We start from the raw sequence: 22,754 nt of genomic DNA, 5'->3' as shown, positions 1-22,754 counted from the left end.
CCCCACCCCTACTCCGGCCTATCACCCTCACCTTGACCTCCTTCCACCTATCGCATTTCCAACGCCCCTCCCCCAAGTTCCTCCTCCCTACCTTTTATCTTAGCCTGCTGGACACATTTTCCTCATTCCTGAAGAAGGGCTCATGCCCGAAATGTCGAATCTCCTGCTCCTTGGATGCTGCCTGACCTGCTGCGCTTTTCCAGCAACACATTTTCAGCTCTGATCTCCAGCATCTGCAGTCCTCACTTTCTCCATACAGGCTACACTGCGTAAGAAGTGTGCGAATCAAGATCAACATTAGCAAGATCAGCATTATTTGAAGTTAGAGAGGTCCATTCAGCAGCCTAATAACCGCAGGGAAAAAGCTGTTCTTGAACCTGTTCGTGCATGTGTTCAAGCTTCTGTGTCTTTTGCCTAATGGAAGAGGTTGTAGGAGAGCATTACAAAGGTGGGAGGAGTCTTTGATGATGTTGGCAGCCTTTCTGCAGCAACAAGAAATGTAAATGGAGCCTATGGATGGGAGGTTCGCTTCCATGATGGTCTGGGCTGTGCACATGAGCTTCTGTCATTTCTTATGAGCCTGTGCAAAGAAGTTGCCATACCAGGCCATTATGCACTTGAATAATATGCATTCAATGGTGCATCGGTAAAGTTGGTGAGGTCCTTATGGATATGCCAAATTTCCTGGGCTACCTGAGGAAGAAGAGGTGTTGTTGTGCCTTCTTGACTGTCAGTTGAAACTTTATTGCTGGAACAGCACAGCAGGTCAGACAGCATCCAGGGAACAGGAGATTCGACGTTTCGGGCACAGGCCCTGTGCCCGAAACGTCGAATCTCCTGTTCCCTGGATGCTGCCTGACCTGCTGTGCTGTTCCAGCAATAAAGTTTCAACTTTGATCTCCAGCATCTGCAGACCTCACTTTCTCCTTCTTGACTGTCACACCTACATGGGAGATCCAGGACAGTTTGATAGTCAAAAACATAGGCTCCATTTCTGTGTGACAAGAAGTCCTTTAAGGGATAATTGTATCAATCAAGAGCCTTCAGAGTACATGTTTACATTAGTTAGAATCATGCAGGGTCTAGGTGAAAGACATGCAGTGTACAGGGATTTAGGGGGAAATGCTGAGAACAGGCAATGTCAACCATGCCATTGCGAACCACAGAGAGACATCTCTATGATACAGAATGGTTACAGGCAACCTTAAAAGAGGCACCTGGGGCCCCAGTGCACATGGCTAATGCAAAACCGCCTGAGTGCTCAGGGACCTGGAACTAATTCCCTCTCTGCCTGAATTGTAAGAATCAAGCAAGTTTTTCTTTTATTCACTCATAGGATGAGGGCATCACTGGCTAGGTCAGTATTTATTGCCCATCGCTGTGGATCTGGAGACACACGTAGACCAGACCAAGTAAGCATGGCAGTTTCCATTCCAAAAGGACTTTAGTGATCCAGACGGGTTTTTCCTGACAATTGCTTCATGGTTATCACTAGACTCCTAATTCCAAATCTTCGTTGAATTCAAATTCCACCATCTGCCTTGGTGGGATTAGAACGCAGTTTCTCAGAACATGATCTGGGTCACTGGATTAACAGTGCAGTGATAATACCACTAGGCCATCCCCTCCCCAGGTATGTGCAAAGATGCCTTTCATCGGTGATCTCGGACTGGAGGGGAAGGACTCAATGCTCATTCTACCTCTTTTCCACATTATTAGTGTGGCACTCTTTGAAGTAAGGTCCTATGGCGAAGTTGAATCCTTCCTTGTTCTTCATTGTTGGAATGCAAAATGTCTCACTCTGTGGAGGTGTATATTAATCTGTCATTGGTAAGGGATGTGACTGTTGACTGCTCTCATTGCTAATAACCTGTTGTGTTCCTCTTGCTGCTGACACAGGCTCATTGCTGGTTTGACTGATGGACCCAGCCACAGCAGGGGTTATGGGGACTATAGCTGCCATGCAGGGAAGGTGCAGGGAGATAGAGGAGGTACAGATGTGCCAACAAATCTGGGCCAGCAGCAACAGGCAGCAGTTGAACAGCGTCCACCAAATGAGAGGTCACAGCTCAAAGGTCCCTCAGGATGTACTGGAGACACGAGGAGGGCCAGAGTCTGTTGTCCACAACACCATTTCCTCCAGATGAACAAGGTGTAGCATCTTCCCAGGCTGAGGATGTCCCAGGGCACTGTGACTGAACTTTCCCAGTTGCTGGACATGGACCTAATAGCTGAGTGGCCATCCTATCACAGTGATTGTCAAGGTGACAGCTGCAATGGACCTTTATGTGAAGGAACCATGGTGAGTGGGAGTGGTGGGGGGCGGGGCTTAGAGAGATCTTTTAATTGTCCAGTTACAAATACATCATGCTGTGACCAATGGTCATTGTGCTCAATCATACTATTCCCCTTCCCTGTGACAAGTTCAGTGCTGCAGGCCAGGCACTAGGCCTCAGGAACATAGCTGGCTCCACCCCCCACTCTGGTACACCCTGAAGAACTCACATGTTCCTGCTACATTCAAGAGTTCAAAGCCATGCAAGGCTGGTTACTTGGGGACTAGGGTTACTCTCTATGACTATGATCAACTCCATTACACAATCCCTGACTAAGGTGGAGCGTAGATAAATGCAACTCATTCATCGACTGAGGCCATCCTGGAACAGAGAGCAGTCCTCTGGAAGATGGTGTTTCACCACTTGGACCAGTCTCAATGAGGCCCTTCAGTACAGCTCACAGTACCACATCATCCTGGCATGCTGTGCCAGACACAACTGGAGCAAGCAAAAGGGGAATGTGGTCAGTCCTGAGGAATTGGGAAGGTGAGATGAATCTTCTGATGAGGACAATGAGCATCTGGAGCAGGAGGATCCTCACCTTGTGCATGTCAGACAGCCACTAACCAGACAGAACATAATCAATGCTCAATTCCAGCCGATGAGAGCTGGGAGCAGTGATCACTCAGTGACTGTAAAATACTTGGTGTTCAACAGGCAAACAGGAGAGAAGTACAGCTTCTGTTTGTCTGATTTCTGTTTGTTTTTGGAGTTCGTAAGTAAAAGTGCATTTTTTACATCATTTGAAGGCTTCCCTGTATGTGATGGTCCCACGGTGAACAATAATAAGATGCTGTGCAATGGTGAACTTTGAGAAAAGAGTAATAGTGACTTACAGAAGGTGTGAGATGGGATGTGCCGCAGAATCAGAGGTGTGCGGTCTGGTGTTTAAACAGCGCTTAGGGTAGGGATGGGCTATTATATGTGCCACCCTGCCTCTGTGCTGTGAAAGATGCTGGTTCACAGCTACTGTGCCTGTGTGCCACCGTGAAGGGGATCACTGCAGTGCCAGCACTTGTCTGGGTGTACAAGGGCCTTGTAATGATGGTGCAGGCACCAGGTACGATGGTCGATCCTGGGATATTCAGGCGGTGGTGAGTACTTCTGTCCACATTGAGTGGGAGAATCGGACTTGCATTGGACATGAGAACTGCATAGGGCAGTGTACCTACTTTAATAATACAAGTTTGAAATGATTACTGAGAAAACACATTCAGCCTCACAGAGAGTAAACCTCCCACGAAACTCGCCATAAATGACACTTTGCCAAAATATGAGAACATTCAGCCTAAAGAGATTGGTGCTTTTTAAGTAGTCCAAGTGAGTAATGAATTATGAGCTGCTGACATCCGATACACAAGATCAACACCTTGCCAGAATATTACAACAAGCTGACAATGAGAGTGAAATGTAGATCAGAAAAAATGCTATTTGGTGTTGTTTACTCCTTCCACTGAGGACAAAGCCCTCAAGGAACCTCAACGACTAAGAACAAATATTTACCATGGCCTGGATGTAGCCAGCCAAGTGTCCCTGATTAATATGATTCTGAAAAAGCCTTTCTCCTCTACCTCAGATCATTGTGAACATCACATTTCATACAATGATAATGAATGTCTTCTTAAAATTTAAATAGACCTCTGCCTGTCTGTAGTGGCAGCCTTGGGCAAATTCAAAGTCAGTGTAGATAAAATTTAGTTGTGTTGTAACAATAAAAACTTGTCAGTAAAGTCAGTAAAGTCAGAGAATGCCTTCCAAACATCACAAATCTGCCATGCCAGGCAGAGGGTGAGTGGAATGGTGGAACAGAGTACCAGTGCTGGAATGTGTTGTAGTTAAAATTGATTCCATGAAAAGCATCAAATCTAGATTTATAGTAAGCAAAGATAAAATTATTAGATGTACTAAGATAATTTTTTTATGGCAATTCTACTTATATGAAGTGATTTTGATTGTCGATTACATTTGAATATAACCCTGATCATGTTTTTGGATTTTCATTTTGTACACTTTTCTTAGATTGTACCAAATATTTCACCAATATGGGTCTTTGTTTTCTGTGACCTGGAGAGTGCAAACTATTTGGGTATTTTATAGTTCATCCGGGAATCAACTGCTACTTTTTCTTCATGGAATGTCAATACTGTTAGCAAGACCAGCACTTACTACAATTTGGCAAAAGTGAGGACTGCTGATGCTGGAAATCAGAGTCTAGATTAGAGTGGTGCTGGAAAAAAAGCAGATCAGGCAGCATCCGAGGAGCAGGAAAATCAATTACTGCAATTTCCTTTATTGGGCATATCGTAAGTCCTGAAGAAGGGCTCATGCCCGAAACGTCGATTCTCCTCCTCATTGGATGCTGCCTGACCTGCTGCACTATTCCAACAACACATTTTCATATCGTAAGCAGTCACATGATCTTTCTGGGTTTTAGAAGGTAGTAGAATTAATCATTCATTTCACCCTCTTAAACTATAGACTTACATAACAAATTTCTTAAACAGTAAATAATGAGAAAATAGAAAAAAATGTCTTGTCATAATTTACAGTAATTGGGAGAATTACAATCCTTGCTCAAAAGATAGAAAACAAGAAATTCAATTAGCGGCAATAAATAGCAATATAGTGACATCAAATACAGGGTGCTAACCAAAATGTGCCGGTTCTTTGTAATCAATTTATACCCTCAGATTGCTTCTTCTGGGATATCTGATTGAAAAATGACAGCTTGAATCATTCTTTTCAAAATTTGACTGAGATGAAAGATGTTTAAATTGACAGGCCAATTATAATCTCACTTGCCCAGCAAAAAATCAAGCACTTTAATTTACTCCAGTTGCTTATTCACCCTGTAGATGCCAGAGTTGAGGTTTCCTATGTTTTAATGACTGAACAGCAAGGGTCTTGCAAACTTGTCTGTAGCCACACATGCACTTCATGTTCTGATGATGTCACTGGGACTTGCCTGCTGCTGAGTTCAAAAGCCAGTGAGTCCATCAGGGGGTACAATTATGTCCTGAAGATGCCAAAATGGTGGAGTGGTTTTTTACTTCCTTTGAGCCATTGCGAGGTGCAAGAGTCCTGGTGACAGTCTCTTGGCTAGATCATTTTTCGACAATTTCATAGCCAATTCTCAACCGGCATAGTTGCAAACTTCACTAAAAACCTTAAATTTTGCACAGAATAAGACCTCATTTGAGGAGTAACAATTGAGTGGTTAACTTGCACTGCTATTCATTTATCAAACAGGAGGCTGGAAGAACACAGCAAGCCAGGCAGCATCAGGAGGCGGAGAAGTCACCGTTACAGATGTCAAAAGGGTTACACCCAAAACATTGACTTCTCCACTTCCTGATGCTGCGTGGCTTGCTGTGTTCTTCCAGCCTTCTGCTTGTCTCCCTTGGATTCCAGCATCTTCAGTTCTTCTGTGTCTACTCAATTATAGAAGACTGATTGTGGTTAACATTAGGTTCCACGAGGTAGATTTAACACAGTGTTAGAGTCTCCATCCACTTCCAGGTCCAAAGGTTGGCGCTGAGGCCATTCCACTCTGGTGGCTTGCCTTGCAGATATTTAATGGTCAGTAGGCTGTTAAATGTTTTGATGAGGAGCTTTCAACACCATTTTGGGGCTTGCCAGCCAATCTGACAGAGTGGTAGCCACTTCTGGGATTGCATCCAATCACCAGTGATGTAGTGCTGGAGCTGAAGTGAGAGCGAAGTGGTGGTGGTTTCACTGGAGGGCAGTGGGCATGGCCAGACTGGCAGGCATCAGCGAGGGGTACTGAGGAATGGGAGTGCTAAGGTGGATAGGGTGTAGGGAAGGGGAACAGGGAGGGGATCTCTGCCACTGCTGTTTTAATTACAGTGCCAACAGGAAGAACCCTATAAATGAGTGCAATTGGCTACTTAAGGGCTCACTGGCAGGTAGGCTACCTGACAGCCATTGTTAAATGATGGCAGCAACCAACACAGCAGGCACAATCCCCAAGGCATTTTACAGGTCCTTGTCTGCAAACTCACCACGAGAGGGGTGGACATTTAAATCTAACACTTTGCCTCAGAAATGCAACCCGACCAGCCAATCAGCGCATATTAAAGTTCAACCCACAGGATCTTTATATTTGAATGGAGTAGCTAAATGGGAACAATGTTTTTTTTCTGAGATTACTCTGCCTTGAGACAAACTAAAGCATTTTTCTCTGAATGCACCTGAATCCTAACACTTTATTGGTTCAAACCTAACAGTTGGTAGAACTATTGACACAACAGACAAGTTAAATAACTTGTTCAATGCATTTGTAAATTCTCTTGTACTAATAGTCATTTCCAGTTTACACAGTACTCTTCATTGGAGATTACTGAATTTGCATTTATGCACCATCTATGTGGATAATCCCATGCTGATTCTATGCACAGCTTGAAACTACACTAACTACATTTGCAGATTACATTTTTTGCATCTCTCTTATTCTCCCTTTCAATCAACAGAACAAAGCATGGTTGCAAAGAGGACAAATAATTTAACAATGCAATGATTCTTATTATATCAAAAACAATTGTTGGTCATTGGATCATTTACTGTCATGTGTTGTTGAGATGTGAAACCTATTGTTAAAGGCAGCATTTATTGCATAACTCTTAGCTGCCTTTCTGAACCATTACACCCACAGTGTTGTTAGGGAGTTCCAGGATTTTGACTCAGCAACAGTGGAGGACAGGTGGTCTGTCAGGATGGTGTGCTATTTTGAGGAGTACTTGAAGATGGTGGTTTCCCATGTATCACATGCCCTTCTTGCAGGTTTACTCAAAATTACTTCAAAGTGTCTGTACGGGAGCAGGTTATTTGGTTCAAATAGTCTATGCAGCTAATTAAGCTCCACACAGGGCTCCTCCACCTTGTTTAATCTCACCTCATGACCATATCCTTCTATTCATTTCTCCATCGTGTGTTTACCTAGTGCATCCTTCTTTGAATCTTTAGCAAATTGCCTAACAATCCCACGTGATAGCAAATTTAAAATTCCCATTTGTGAGGAGAAGAAAATTAACTAAAGGATGCTGATAATTTGAGGCAATGTAATAGAAAATTCTGGAAATCAGTACTGAATCCATTAAGATCTGTAGACCAGAAGTATTAATATTTCAAATATAATTCTTCATCTGAACCTTGCACTGAATTGCTGATCAACCTGCCATACATTTCAAGCATTTTGTTTAGAATGATAAGATCATTTTTAAATTTATCAAGCAGAAAATTGGAAATTGCAGTCATTAATATTCACTCCATTTACATACATTCACGTACAATATTGACTTTGATCAGCAGCAATATTGCTCTCAATACAACTATTTCATAAATCCAGAATGACAAGACCTCTCCAGTCACTTAACCTGATCTAACAACAGACTGCCAGCAGATAAATAATCGTAATAAAATCCAACTCATTTAAAAATATGGAATGGCATTTAATTGTAAAAGTGATCTTGGGGAGAACATATATTTATTCCATTAGAAATATTTACCTAAGTATATAAGGTCAAACAAAATAAACAGAAAGGTCAAACAAGGAATGCTGATTAATATATTCTTAATTCTTATATAGAAGAAATCATCTCAGTCTTCTGTTTTATTTGTATCTCGGAGATTGTATGAATGCAGACTTCAAATAGATATATTGTTATAATATAGCACAAGAACAGGCCACTCTGCCCAAGTCATCAATGCCAGACTTTGAATTCCACAGAAACCTCCTTCAACTCTCTTCATCTAAAATTGTCAGCATATCCTGCTATTTCTTTCTACCCAATGTGTTTATCAGACTTCTGTTCACAGTAAATTGTATCTGTGTTTTTTTACCTCAATGTCACATTTCCTCTGTACAAATGATCTTCCTCCACATTTCTTGGTTAAAAGAAGCCTATAGTACTTACAGATCTTCCTGCCTGAATTGATGATATGCTGAATTGATTCTTGAACCTCCATGGCGGTAGTTGAAAATTTGTGTTTTTTTACCTCATGCTCACAACATTTTTGAGTCCAATTCACATTGTCAGTATTTATTTCAATTAATTAGCTGCAAAGTACATTTAAAACGACACTGCTAATGAACATATTAGATTTAATTGGGCAATAATAAATGGTATGGAATAGCTTAATCTGAAACTTGATTCAAATTTGGCTCCTGACAAACTAGATCAAATTATTAACTTGATTAAACATTATTTCTGAATAATATATGGTAGTACTAATTTAGCGTACAGCTGATACCTTTCATCGTTTCTAAAAGAGGGAAGTATTGCATAATATTACATATTTCAAGAATAGTATTGTGTGTTAATGCTTCTTTGGGGAATAATTGGTAGTTGGAGAACTTTTCTTTTCTCTTTTCAGTGTTAGTATAAGTGCAGAAAGGACTCGTAATCAATCAAATCAACATTTTTTTTTAAAAGATTTGTAGCTCAGGTTGAGGTCTGGATATAGGTTTGCTCGCTGAGCTGGAAGGCTTGTTTTCAGATGTTTTGTCACCATACTAACATCATCAGTGATCCTCTGGGTGAAGTACTGTTTATGTGTTTAGGTTTCCTTGGGTTGGTGATGTCATTTCATGTGGTGATGTCTCTTGTTGTGGTGATGTCATTTCCTGTTCTTTTTCTCAGAAGTGACAAATGAGATCCAAGTCAATGTGTTTGTTGATAGAGTTCTGGTTGGAATGCCATGCTTTTATGAATTCTCGTGCATGTCTCTGTTTGGCTTGTCCTAGGATGGATGTGTTATCCCAGTTGAAGTGGTGTCCTTCGTCATCTGCATGCAAGTGAGAGTGAGTCATGTCTTTTTGTAGCTAATTGATGTTCATGTATCCTGGTGGCTAGATTTTGATTGTCCAATGTAATGTTTGTTACAGTTCTTGCAAAAACTAGCAAATCTAATGTCATTTACAAAATACCGTGCAAGAACTGTAACAAACACTACATTGGACAAACAGGCAGAAAACTAGCCACCAGGAGATATGAACATCAACTAGGCACAAAAAGGCATGAACCACTCTCACTAATGTCCTTACATAGAGGTGAGGAAGAACATTACTTCGACTGGGACAACACATCGATCCTAGGACAAGCCAAACAAAGACATGCACGAGAATACCTAGAAGCATGCAATTCCAACAAGAACTCTAACAACAAACATATCACCACAAAAAATGACATCACCAACCCAAGGAAACCTATAAACATATAAACAGAAAGCAGGCCATGCCAACAGTGCTTCATCCGGAGGCTCACTGATGACGTTACCTAGTATGGTGATGAAACGTCTAAAAATGAAGCTTGCAGCTCAGCGAGCAAACCTACATCCAGCAAATCAACAATGATGGACATGTTCAGCCAATTATATCATTCTTACTGTCATTAGGAAATGAAAAAAATCGACATTTGATGGCAGATGCTGCAAGTCCAAACTTCAAGTAAACAACATGAACTGCAATCACAAAGTTGGCGACCTTGGTTAATGGCAAATTCAAGTACAGAGGGTGTTGGGGTGGAGAAGAATTATTGGGGGGTAGGTGGGTTAAAATTCTGAGAGGTAGCATTGATCAGGATTCTGACATGAAACTCCCATTTCTGGACTGAACCCAGACCCATTCATAGGCAGGCATGGAAATCCCATGGAGCTGTCAGATAAATAATAGTCATTAACCCCAATTAACTCAGGACTTCAGAACCCAGTGGCCAGGGTTTCCAAGCTTTGAAATTCATGGAAGGCAACAAGATAGAGGAAAGCTTTAAGAAATTGAACCCTAATAATTGCTGCCATGCCTTGATGAAAGGTTGGTGCTTGGACTATTTCCTTTTAGTTGCTGCTCTTGTTTGATAAGTGATTATATTTTCTATGGAAATCAGTTTAGCTGTTTGACTTTCTTCACTTTCAACTATGCTTCTCAGCTTTCAGCCTTCATTGGAATATGGCGGTAACTTACGCAGCTCTACCTCCAACCCCTGATGACGAACAGAAGGAAGGTCAGGAACAACATCAACGATGCTAACAGCACAAGTAACTGGAACTGTAGGAGTGCTGCCTTCTCCTCAACCATGGGCTGTTTCCATGGGACAGAGGAATGGAAGGAGAGCTCTCGCTCCAAAAAGGCAAGATCCGAACACATGGTGTACAGGGGGAGGACCAGCTCCCTCAGCATACATGAGTTTGGAGATTCACCCAGCCTAAACATGAGTGCCAGAAGGTTGATTTCAGTGCTCTGCTGAAGAAAGTGGGCAAGTCAAAGTAAGACAAGGGGCAGGGGGGAGGTGATAACTGAAACTGTCTTGTCACCCGTCTTTCCTGACCTCCTCAGGTCATTCTCCAAGGGCACCGTCTCCAGGTTCAAGGGATTACACTGCTGCAGCTCACTTTCTGGAAATCAGGAAGTGCAATACTAACACTGAGGGTGAGTTAAAGAGAAGAAACTGCTTCAATGACAAACAGATCCAGACTCATTAACAGCTGCCCAGCACACAACCCAGCAGCAGCCCACCTCAAGCTCCGCTGTTTATAGGTTTATTAAGTTACAATCCTATCCTTTGTGCAGCTTGCGAACAACCAAAGGGGATAAAACTTGTCAACACTTCAACATATAACACAAAGAAGCATTTTTATTATCATTATTATTGCAGCTAGAGTACTGTGTATACCACATTAAAGGAAGGATGTGATTGCACCAGAGGGAGCATAGTAGATGAAGCAAGGGTGAAGCAAGGCAAAACCTTGAGATTCAGTGAGTTGTATGTACTGCCTGGAAATGTGGTGGAGGCCAATTCAATTGAGACATTTAAGAGGGTATTGAACATTTATTTGATGAAAAATAATTTGCGAGGGTATGTGGACAAAGCAGGAAATTGGCAATTGGTAATTATGTTCAGTTAATGAGCCAGTGCTGACATGATGAGCTGAATGGCCTCCTTCTGTGCTAATAACTACCTGTGTACTAATCGCAATTAGCGTGAATCTCCAAAGTCCCAGAAATGTGTTAAAAATGCTGGTTGTAAACATTTGTGCTTTAAACTGTTCATTCATTTTCAAGATTAAAGAGAGTAGGCAGTCTCAAAAATAGCAAATCAGAATTATCTACTTGGATATATGATTCACATTATCATCTAAATGGGCTATGTGTTGGGGAGGACCTAAGGTAGCCCTGAAAACTCACAAATGTAGTTGGTCATGTTCTGGGTGAGGGAGAGCAGACAGTGGCACAATGATACACCATCCAGGATTGAAGGTAGGACTTCATGCTAGGATGGAAAAGAACATGTGCATAAAGAGATAAATGAGGCTGGTAGGTTCACTTAACTTGTATTAGGGGAAGAATCTGTGGGGGGTAAAACCGAAGTGGCAGCTGAAAGAAAAGGGAAAAGAAAAAAGAACTGGCGAGCAGAGGAGTTCCAACTGGAGCGTTCTACTCTCCTGCCATCTTGAGGAAGCTGTGATGACTCCTGAATTGGTGTGCATCTTTGGCTCCACACTTCAGGAAGGGTGTGAATTTATACATTATCTTCAGTATAAAGAAACAACCTAAAATGATTCACAGGAGGATTAATCAAACAGAATTTGACACCAAGCTACTTTAGTAACACACAGACACCACATAAACATCAGCCAACCATCTCCAACAAAACAGAAGCTAACCATTACCTGTTAATGTCTAATCGCATTACCATAGCCGAATCCTCCACCATCAACATTTTCAGGGTCACCATTGGCCCTATAAATACTTGGATACAAGGAGATCAAGTCAGACACTAGGAATTCCGTGATGAGCAACTCATGTCTCCTTGATGGCTGTTCACCATCCAGAAGGTGCAAGTCAGGAATGTGATGAAAAGCTCTCCATTTGCCTGGATAAGTTCAACTCCAACAACACTCAAGATCCTTAAGATTGTTCTTTGTGCTACAATGCCAACTACTTCTGCATTGTGGCTGGGTCATTTGCTGTCACTGTCTGTTTTCATTGCTTGACTCAGAGGCCTGATGTGCCATGCTGGGGAAATCCCCTCATGAATCTTAATGAGAAAAGACTCTTGTCGAAACAAGGTGTAATGTATTGCATGTCAGCAATCAGGTACATATATTGGTAAGTTAAAGATGATTACTAAGACTTTGAAGAGTCCTACGATGTAGATCTTTATTGTAAAGATCCTGAGCTATTCTACCTTTTCCCTACTCAGTTCTGTATGGTATCATCAGATTGGATGGAGCTTAATGCATTCTCCAGCATTAAACCTTTCAGAACTATTCCTTATAGAACAAACACTATCCAGGACACATCAGCCCATTTGATTGATATTTCAGTCACAAACCTTCAGCTTTAATTCCCGTCACCACCAATACACAGTGGCTTCAGCGTGTACCATTTAAACAATGTATTGCAATAACTCACCCAGGCTCATAGAACATAGAACATAAAAGAGTACAGCACAGAACAGGCCCTTTGGCCCACAATGTTGTGCTGAGGTTTAATCTAATGTAAAATATAATAACTTAATCTATGCACCCCTCAACTCACTGCATGTCCAACAGTCGCTTAAATGTCCCCAATGACTCTGTTTCCACCACCACAGTTGGCAACGCATTCCATGCATTCACAACTCTCTGCGTAAAGAATCTACCTCTGACGTCTCCTTTATACCTTCCTTCTAATATCTTCAAAATATGACTCCTCATACCAGTCAATCCTGCCCTGGTGAAAGGTCTCTGGCTATTGAGTCCATCTATTACACACATTATCTTGTATACCTCAATCAGGTCTCCTCTCTTCCTCCTTCTCTCCAGAGAGAAAAGTCTGAGCTTACCCAACCTTTCTTCATAAGGCAAGCCCTCCAGCCCAGGCAGCATCCTGGTAAATCTTCTTTGCACCCTCTCCAAAGCCTCTGTATCTTTCCGATAGTAGGATGACCAGAACTGGACACAATACTCCAAGTGTGGTCTCACCAGGGACTTGCAGAGCTAAAGCAAAATCTTGCGGCTCTTAAACTTGATCCCCCTGTTAATGAAAGCCAAAACACCATATGCTTTCTTAACAACCCTATCCACTTGGGTGGCAACTTTGAGGGATCTATGTAAGTGCACACCCAGATCCCTCTGTTCCTACAATCTGCCAAGAATCCTGTCTTTAATCCTATATTCAGCATTTGAGTTTGACCTTCCAAAATGCAACACTTCGCATTTATCCAAGTTGAACTCCATTTTCCATTTCTCAGCTCAGCTCTGCCTCCTATCTATGTTGCGCTACAGCCTGCAGTAGCCCTTGATGTTATCAACGGCACCACCAACCTTTGTGTCATCTGCAAATTTACTGACCCACCCCTCAACGTCCTCATCCAAGTCACTTATAAAAGCTACAAAGAGCAGAGGCCCAAGAACAGAATCCTGTGGGACCCCACTCAACACTGACCTCCAGGCAGAATACTTTCATCAACACCTACCCTCTGTCTTCTGTCAGCCAACCAACATTGAATCCAGACAGCCAAATTTCCCCGAATCCCATACCTCCTGACTTTATGAATGAGCCTACCATGGGGAACCTTATCAAATGCCTTGCTGAAGTCCGTATACACCACATCCACTGCTCAACCTTCGTCGACCTGTCTTGACACCTCCTCAAAGAACTCAGTAAGGTTTGTGAGGCATGACCTGCCCTTCACAAAAACATGCTGACTGCCTTTAATCACACTATGCTTTGCCAAATAGTCATAAATCCTATCCTTCAGGATTCTTTCTAAAACTATGCTGACCACAGACGTAAGACTGACTGGTCTGTAATTGCCAGGGATTTCCCTATTACCCTTCTTGAAAAAAAGGAACAACATTCTCCTCCTTCCAATCCTCCGGTATGACTCCCGTGGAGAGTGAGGAGGCAAATATCCTCACCAGTGGCTTAGCAACCTCCTTTCTCGCTTCCCGGAGCAGCCTAGGATAAAACTGGTCTGGCCCTGGGGACATATCAATTTTAATGTTTTCCAAACTTTCCAGCACATCAACTTCATCAACCTTGATCTGGTCAAGCCTGTGTCCCATCTCCTCAAAGTTCTCATGGTCCCTTTCCTTCATGAAAACCGAAGCAAAAAACTCATTTTGGGCTTCCCCTATCTGCTCAGACTCCACGCAGAAATTCCCTCTGCTCTCCCTGATTGGCTCTACCTTCTCCCTGATCATTCTCTTACTCCTCACGTAAAATGCCTTTGGGTTCTTCCTAATCCTTCTTGCCAAGCCTTTTTCGTGCCCCCTCCTTGCTCTCTTCAGTCCATTTCTGAGGTCCTTTCTAGCAAGCCTGTAATCCTGTAAAGCTGTGCTAGATCCTTGCTTCCTCCACCTGATGTAACCTTCCTTCTTCCTTTTGAGGAGAAGCTCCTCTGTTCTCGTCATCCAAGGTTCCTTAATCTTACCCCTTCTTACCTGTCTCAGAGGAACAAATTTGTGCATCACTCGCAACAACTGCTCCTTATATAGTCTCCACATGTCTGCTGTGCCCTTTCTGTGGAACAATTGCTACCAGTCTGCACTTCCCAAATCCTGTCTGAAAGCGTCATAATTTCCTTTTCCCCATTTAAATATCTTCCCTCGGTAACTGGTCCTTTCACTCTCCAAAGCTATGCTAAATGTGAGGCAGTTGTGATCACTTTCACCAAAGTGCTCTCCCACTGCGAGATCTGACACCTGTCCTGGCTTGTTGCTGAGCACCAAATCCAAAATGGCCTCTCCCCTTGTCGGCCTGTCTACATACTGAGTAAGGAAACCCTCCTGAACACACCTGACAAAAACTGCTTCATCCAAACCATCTGCACTTAGGAGGTTCCAGTCAATATTGGGAAAGTTAAAATCACCCATAACAACAACCCTGCTACTTCTGCATTTTTCCAGAATCTGTCTGCCTATGAGTTCTTCAATCTCTCTACTGCTATTAGGTGGTCTGTAGAAAAGCCCCAATGCAGTGGCTGTTCCCTTGCTATTCCCAACTTCCACCCATACTGTCTCGATAGAAAAACCTTCCTTAACAACCTTTGTTAACACTTTCCAAACCTCTATCACCTGGAAGGACAAGGATTGCAAGATTCATGGAAACATTATGAACTGAACTTCCCCTCCTGACTTGGGACATATCACCATTGCTTCTCAGTCAGTGGAACTCCATTAAGAACAGCGCTGCGGGAGAGCCACACTTGAGGAAAACAGCTCACCATCACTTTCTGCAGGGCAACTGGTGATGGGTAATAAATGTTGGCCCTGGCAGTTATGCCCATATCCCATGAATGAATAAAAGAAGAGGATATTAGGACAGCTGACCGAAATCTTTCTTAACAAGGAGTTTGAGGAGTTCTTTTTTTAAATACGGGAGAGAGAGCAAAATTGAAGGAGAGAGAAGTTGTGTAGTGGACAAGGTTCGTGATGAATATTCAGAGCACATATAACTGAAAGCTTGATCATCAAAAGTAAACCAGAGAAAATGTGGGATTTGCTAAAAGCCCAAATTGCAAGAACGCAGACATATGGAGGATTACAATCAATGTTTACTTTAACTTTTGGCTTGTTGAATTGCAAGTTTTAACTTGGCCTGGCTCCTGGCATATGTGTATCCTGGAGGAAACATTACTTACATACGACCTTTTTTGCCCCCACACAGCACAACCCTGATTGCCACATGTCCATGCATTGTTGCAATTTAAATGGAACATGGGTTGCCACACAGAGGTCACAGAGGAAGGGAGGGAAAAAGCTATGAACATTATTCAAAACAAGGATGTGGATTTTAGAATGGGTTTGTTGCTGGACCCTGAGCCAATGCAGGTCAGCCAGCACATGGTGAATGAGTGAATGGGAGCTTGAGTAAGTTCAGGTATGGTAAACAGAGTATTTATAAATATGTTTATAAATATGTACTGTTGGAGGCTGCTAAGGATTGCATTAAATCTGTTGCAGTTGAACTAAGAGTGCAGGATGTCAATGCCTTTTATGGACTGGACCAAATCCCCTCAAAATATATGGAGAAGATAACTAGCCCGCATAGCCTGCACATCCCTGGACACAATGGATAACTGCCCATGGCCAATCTCCCTAACCTGCACATCGTTAGACTGTGGGAGGAAACTGGAGTACCTGGAGGAAAACCATAGCTGGAGAAGGTGCAAACTCCAAACAGACAGGAGCCCAAGGCTGAATTGACCTGTGAGCCACCGTACTTCCCAATAAGAGTTTTCATATCCAGATTCAGGATCCCAGCAACTGCTAAAAGCTAAAACTAAAATTTCTGGTTCTGTGGGAGCTTGGCCCCCACCCATTCAGGCTGCTTCTATTGTTCCAACTTTAATGGAAACCTCAAGGCCTCACAAGCTGTTTATTCGATTAGCTTTGAGCAGACTACCTCTGGCTCAACCTTTCTTCATTAAATAAAGGACATAGTATCATCGCATGACTCAGAAATTGAAATGGGCAGTGTTTGTATGCGAGGATTTGCAGTATTGGAAGCTCATATCAAGGTCAAACAGGAGAACGCAGTTACAAAATATTCAGCTTCAGACTGTGGCTGAAGAGAGTGATGGAGTCTGTAGGGTACCTGGGGCTATCAAGTATTTCTTGCATCCAAAGCACAGGAAATATGTTGAAAGGCATGTTTTATCAGTTTGTATAATTTTCATCAAAGCATTGCATTTTATGGAGTAAAAGTGAATCTAGACCTATTTTCAACCCCAGAATTGCTGTTGGAGAGGTAGTGTGCACTTAACATAAGAAGCCAAAGGTCAATGGAATCGGTCCCTGGATCCTATCTGATTAACTGGGACAAGTTGCCAGAAGGTCACACCTCTGCTGGTACCCATATTGTGTCACACATGCTGTAAAGCCTGCAAACTGTTTTGTCCCAGGAGGGAAAAAGTGATGGATGCTGATCATTTGTAACCTGTGTAAAAGCGGGAAAACACTGTGACTTATCTCAACTTTACAAAAAGGCATTTTTCTTTAAAAAATGATAGCTTTTGTTCTGCTGCTGTTGAAGAATCCTGAATGAGCAGAAAATATGAACAAACATCTCAGTCAGGGATAGTCATGAGGTATTGTGTTTAGCTGTACTGACTCCATTCATTCTACACCTGAATCTATTAATGTGCTGTATACATCACAAATGGTTTCATAGAACATTCACAATCACAAAATATATGAGCCAATTTGCTGCAGTGACACTACAATCTATTGTAATAGATGAGGATGATTAAATAAATATTTCCATTATGTAAAAAAGACTTTGGTTCCAATGCAAATCTCTTGTTACCCATGCTGAATGCATACCATACTTTGTTTTAATAGGCCTTATATTTCAAAGGTTCCTGCTTTCATTCTGTTATTGTGCACTCTCAGATAATTGTTTCAAACTTTTCATCATACATACACTGGAGAACATGCATCCAAACTCCTCAGGTGACTTAAAGTCAACAGTTCAGGACTTTGATTTCAATATGCTCTGTACTCTGCAGTTTGTCCAGTGGCCAGATTTAGTATATAATAATCTTTTCCCTGAAAAAATATTGGTATTTCCACACATACATTTCCCAAAGAGATTAAATATCTAGGAATTTCCTAGACTGGAGAAATTTAATAAAGGTTTGGAATGACTTGAAGAGTCCTCTTAAAAATGATGGTGACCTTTACGACAATATTTGTTAGAAATAAAGGCTGTCAGGAATGAATTGTGAGTGAAGATTCAACATCACTTCAGAGCTGCCTATATCTTTTGACAAAACCTATCATCATACATAACTTTTCTAATGATTCATAGAATAAGCTCTGAACAGTCTAACCATTAAAAATCACTTATGTCAATCCTGAGTGAGGCACGTTCTGCTACCTAGATTGTTTGGCTGTTGTGGGCAGTTTTCTTCCAGGTCAACAGTCCTGGAGGAATTTTTGCCATTTAATTGGATTAGTACAGAATTAAAGGATTTCAGTTGAAATTGATACTTTGAACAAGCAGGAGAAAGCACAGGTGAGAGGATACTAAAGGAGTGTTCAAAATCATCAGATATCTGGGGACATTTGATAAAGAGGGCCGGATTTCCTATTATTTGGCTGTTTCATTTTCGGGGAGTTTCATGATGGACATCTCATCCTGGCTAGCAGTGAATTTTCACAAATCACCTTCTCTCCTGGTGCTAGTGGAAGGCTGTTGTGTGACTGGAGCCTAATGTACTATGGTGTACCACAAGGATCACTTCTGGATTTCTTATTGTTTGTGATATTCATAAGAACATATGATTGTAAGAAATAGGAGTAGGAGTGGGCCATCTGGCTTGTTGAGCCTGCTCTGCCATTCAATAAGATCATGGCTGATCTTTTCTTGGGCTCAGTTCCACTTGCCTGCTCGCTTACCAGAACCCTTAATTACTTCACTGTTCAATAATCTATCTTTGCCGTAGATATAGTCAACGAGGTAACCTCAACTGCTTTATTGGGCCAGGAATTGCACAGATTCACAACCCATCGGGTGAAGGAGTTCCTCCTCAATAAATGATATAAATGAGAATGTGGGTGGGATGATAAATCGGTTTGCAGATGACACAAAAATTGACTGCGTGATTGAGAGTGAGGGGGAAGGTCAGTCAGTAAGGTCAGTAAAGCAATCAGCATCTATTAGCAAAATTAAGAACTTGCCATTGAAATTTTAAGGAGAAGATCAAAAATCTTTTGTAGTCGTTGAGATTCAAATTTTTTTGACCTTCACCGTATTTTCTCGTTCCTCTTGCCATTGCTCATCCATTAGAGAAAGTGTACGGTTGGAGTGGGCTACATTCAGACTTCAGAACAAGAGCAGAAGCAGACCATTTGGTCTCTCCCCTGCCAGTCAATATGCTCATGGTTGATTTTCTAACATTCCTTTACTTTCCCATCCACTTCCCATATCCCTCAATTTGCTGAGAGACCCTAAATTTACTTAGCATTGGAGGATACAAGGCTCTCTAAGATAGACAAATCCAAAGATTTGAAGATATTGCTCTGCATCTAAAACCAAAAGGATCAACCATTTTTCCTGACAGTGCATCTGACTTCTAGATTCTCCAGCCAGGAGAAATAATCTCCTGATGGCTACTCTGTTGAGCTCCACTTCAGTACCTTGCATGATTGAATGAGATGCCCTCTCATTCTTCAAAACTCCGCAATTTATCGATGCAATGTATGCAGCCTCTCATCATAGGACAAATCTGTCAGCCCAAGCACCTATTTAGTGAACTTGTGCGATCCCACCTCCAAGATAATTATATCTTCCTTGAATACAGAAACCAAAATGCTGCAGGTATTGTCTCAGTAAATTACTGCCATTATCACAAAACATCCTCATTCCTGCACTCCATTCCCCTTGAAATATTGACCAACCTATTATTTTTTCTTGCTTTACTAACATGCTACTGTTCTGATCATTGCTTGGCTACACAAAGTCTGTCTGTACATTAACATTTATAAGTTTCAAGCCTTTTATAAAATATCTGCCTTTCCCTTCTTACTAACAAAGTAAAGAACCTCATACCAGCATATGTATGAACGTTGAACGTGGAACGTAAGTTGGCCACTTGGCCTTCAAGTCGACTCCACTATTCATTAAGCTAATGGGTTAATCTGATTATAACCTCAACTCTACATTTCTGCATACTCTTGATAATCTTTACTCTTGATAATCAAGAATCTATTTACCCCTGCCTTAAATATATTTAAAGATTCTGCATCCATTATCTTTTGAGGAAGTAAATTCCAAAGACTTTTAATTCCTGAGAGAAAACAGAAATCCTCATCTGTCTTGCATGAGTGATACCTTATTTTTAAACAATGACCCCTAGTTCTAGATTCTCCCACAAGAGGAAACATCTTTTCCAGAGCTACATGGTCAAATCCGCTGAGGATCTGCTATGTTACAATTAAGTAGGACTCTTCTAAACTCGAAAGGATGCCTAGCCTGACTAGCCTCTCCTCATAAGACATTCCACTCATCCCAGGTTTCCCACAGTTTATTCCGTCAGCCATTTTGTTGCCTATTCACATAAATTGTCTATAACTTTTAGCAGACCCTCTGCGTCCACCCCACAATTTACTTTCGAATCTGGCTTTGCATCATCAGCAAATTTAGATAAATTACCGTCTTTTCATCTAACTCACTAATATTATACATAAATAGCTGAAGCCTCAGCTCCAATTCTTGCAGTCCGCCATTAGTTAGAGACTTTTAATTTGAAAATGCATCAGGTATTCCTCTGCTCTGTCCTCCACTCTAGTTAATCTATTTACCTTCAACTCTGTGAGGCCTTGTGTCACTCAATATATTGGCACTGGAAAAAAACAGCATCCGAGGATCCGGAGAGTTGATGGTTTGAGTATAAACCCTTCATCAGGAATGTGAAGGCAGTCACCCTGAAGCTCTGACTGAGATGTGATGGAGGAGCAGGTTCCTGAATCCAGAGTCCTCCCATGTAGGAAGCTTATTGATGCGTGCAAGGAAGATAATTTGTGTATTGGGTATTATTATCTATGTACAATGGGGAACCCAGATACTTAGGGAGTTAGTCTAACTGTCTGAGACTTGATATGTGTCTGCACAAGAGTGTGCTCTGAGCCTGTGATGCTTCAAGAGATAAACAGCAGGGACATCTCAAGTCTCAGACAGTTAGACTAACCCCCTACGTACCTGGGTTCCCCATTGTACATAGATAATAATACCCAATGCACTAACTATCTTCCATACACACATCAATAAGCTTCCTGGTGGGAGGGCTGTGCCTTCAGGGACCTGCTCCTCCATCACATCTCAGTCGGAGCTTCAGGATGACTGCCTTCACATTCCTGATGCAGGGCTTATACCCGAAACGTCAACTCTCCTGCTCCTCGGATGCTACCTGACCTGCTGTGCTTTTCCAGTGGCACTCTTTTCGACTCTGATCTCCAGCATCCGCAGTCCTCACTTTCTCCTCCTCACTCAATATATTTGCATCAAGTTAAAAAAAAACCCAAAATCACATTTTTAAAACCAATTTGGCCCTTTCTTAAAGTGAATGCAAACACAGGAAGAGCTAAAAGAAATACTACAACAAGGTTTTTATTCTATCATTTTCTATTGTGTTTTTCACTTTTCTAAATTTTGCAAACTAACTTGATTGGGAACAGAATATGTAAAATTCCTAGCTTGTTCTGCCAGCAGCATAAAACAAAAAGAAATGCATTTCAGAAAAGTTCAGTTCTGGTGCGATAAGAATATTCTTTCTGATGCCAATGATGAAGAAGTTAGAATATGATTCTTGACAGTGGAAATGCCTACATCACTTCTCTCTCAGTAGAGAAATGTTCAGTTTGCATCCAGTCCACCCTTGTGCAGAAACCAAAAGAGAAAATGCTGGAAAATCTCAGCAGGTCTGGCAGCATCTGTACGGAGAGAAATGAGCTGACAAAGGGTTAGTTAGACTCGAAACGTCAGCTCTTTTCTCTCCTTACAGATGCTGCCAGACCTGCTGAGATTTTCCAGCATTTTCTCTTTTGGTTTCAGATTCCAGCATCCGCAGTAATTTGCTTTTACCCTTGTGCAGAATTCAGAGCTGGAGTACCTCGCCAAGGTAAAGTCATGGTTGGGTAAAATACTGCCATTGAATCTTAGGGTGGAATCTGGTAGGGATCTGAGTGATGTGGACTCTGGTGAAGTGAATGGCAGAATCTGCCCAGAAGGGATTCTGGGTAGTCCAAGATGGAGGATGGAAAATATTTCTGGCTGTAACAGCTGCTCCATTTTTGAGGTATTTTAGGTGCTGGAGATGATTTCCTTAAATTCCAGGAGCATCAATTACTGTGTTACATACTGTTGCATTGTTTTGGAACTTTGGAAAAAAAGTCAAAACAAGCTTAATGTTCCAAGATACTAATGCTACAGGAAGGATAGAAAGGGAGGCAAGACAGGAGGGGAGTGGTGTTTTTGATAGCATTACAGCTGTGCTGAGGGAGGATATTCCCGGAAATACATTCAGGGAAGTTATTTGGGTGGAACTGAGAAATAAGAAAGGGATGATCACCTTATTGGGATTGTATTAATCCCAACCTTGTAAGAAGATCTCAGCTATCTGTAAGAATAATAGGGTGGTTATGATAGGGGATTTTAACTTTGCAAACATAGACTGGGACTTCCATAGTGTTAAAGGTTTAGATGGAGAGGAATTTGTTAAGTGCGTACAAGACAATTTTCTGATTCAGTATGTGGATGTTCCTACTAGAGAAGGTGCAAAACCTGACCTACTCTTGGGAAATAAGGCACGGCAGGTGACTGAGGTGTCAGTGGAGGAGCACTTTGTGGCCAACGACCATAATTCTATTAGATTTAAGATAATGATGGAAAAGGATAGACCAGATCTAAAAGTT

The 22,754-nt window shown here is 41.8% G+C and overlaps 1 protein-coding gene across 3 annotated transcripts in view; it reads right to left on the bottom strand.

Moving 5' to 3' along the window:
* sgcg (sarcoglycan, gamma) overlaps nucleotides 1-22,754 on the bottom strand; it is a 661,907-nt gene that overhangs the window by 417,975 nt on the left and 221,178 nt on the right. The gene's annotated exons all lie outside the window — the stretch shown is intronic.

The sequence above is a fragment of the Chiloscyllium plagiosum genome, chromosome 6, assembly GCF_004010195.1.
Source record: "Chiloscyllium plagiosum isolate BGI_BamShark_2017 chromosome 6, ASM401019v2, whole genome shotgun sequence".
Classification (NCBI taxonomy): Eukaryota; Metazoa; Chordata; class Chondrichthyes; order Orectolobiformes; family Hemiscylliidae; genus Chiloscyllium; species Chiloscyllium plagiosum.
The sequence above is the reverse complement of the archived record's forward strand: the minus strand, read 5'-3'. Positions and strand labels throughout refer to the sequence as shown.